The 1274-nt window shown below is 34.6% G+C and overlaps 1 protein-coding gene across 2 annotated transcripts in view; it reads right to left on the reverse strand.

Moving 5' to 3' along the window:
* Positions 1 to 1274, reverse strand: part of LOC109539907 (paramyosin) — a 22021-nt gene that overhangs the window by 6747 nt on the left and 14000 nt on the right. The gene's annotated exons all lie outside the window — the stretch shown is intronic.

The following is a 1274-nucleotide window of genomic DNA, read 5'->3' on the forward strand; positions in this document are numbered from 1 at the left end:
AGTTCATCAGGGTTTACCCTAAGGCTCTAAAAACAAAACTCCCGATATCAACCACCGTTCTTCAGCAGAAATTAATAAAATATGGTACTTACGGCTGAAGCAGCAAAGGCAAGAGCAGCTGAAAGCAGCACGACAAATTTGAACATTTTGGTGTAGTTTTGATTCGATGGCTCAGAAGCTTAGAGAAAATGTGAATGAACATATTTGTCAGAGTGAGAATATTTATACCCGCATTTTGAGTACCGAAATCAGATAAAGAAGAAGAATGCTCGGAATACAATAGTGATGATTCTAGCTGGAATTTGAAAAATGTGATACCACGTGTTGCGAATACAAAACTGAAGTGTTTACGTTTACTTAAATATTATAAACATCGAATTCCAAAGGGATTTTCTTAATTTAGATAATTCTTATTATTGTTGATTTAGTTTTACTACATTTGCTTATAGCCAAAGATGAAGGATTTTTACTTTTACTCGAATCGGAAACTATCAAGCTGTCCTCAGCTGGCCAAGTTTGATTGCATCAAAATTTTATCAATTATCAATCAATCAATTACCTCAAAAATTTAAATAAATAGTTTTGAGAAATTACACAAACAAAGTGAAAAGAATGATTAAAAAATTTGCAGGCAAGTTACCGAAACCCAACCAAAATGTGACTAAGAAGGATGCATTCGGCTACGACTCTACAAAAACCACTATAAACCGAGAGCATGCGAACATGTGAGTAAAACCGACGATCGAACGAAATATGTTTCATTTCTACTCGTTTTTTCTTTGGCGTCTTTTTACTCCAAAACCCATATGAATCACAAAATGCGAAGAACGTTTGCATCTTATAAATCTAACATAAATGTACAGCTTCTCTCTGATACAAATGACTTCTTCAACATCGGTTTTGGTCTGGATGTATTTAGTAAACCATGGATGTAAATATAATTGATATGGACAATGTTGATATTCAACGCCTTTTCTTGTCTCAGATGTGTCCGAGATCATTTCAAGGGATTTTACAGTATTTGAAAAACATGGAGCGGAGGTTCTATTAATGTTTATTGCTGTTCAATTAGTTGTCTTTTTGCCACAAAACATGGTCAGTCGCCTTTTCTTGAGTGTGATCTTTGCGAATTGTTATCGGTTATAATTAGGGCTGTGTAGTCTGCAAATGTTGTTCTTCTCACTTTTATTTGCAGGATTATGACGGTCACACAGCGCACATCTGTTTAAATTTCTCTAAACTCTGATGAACCACTTTCTTACTTAATTCCGTTA

This window comes from Dendroctonus ponderosae, unplaced genomic scaffold, assembly GCF_020466585.1.
Source record: "Dendroctonus ponderosae isolate FM_Combo_2020 unplaced genomic scaffold, Dpon_F_20191213v2 Dpon_F_20191213_9, whole genome shotgun sequence".
Lineage (NCBI taxonomy): Eukaryota > Metazoa > Arthropoda > Insecta > Coleoptera > Curculionidae > Dendroctonus > Dendroctonus ponderosae.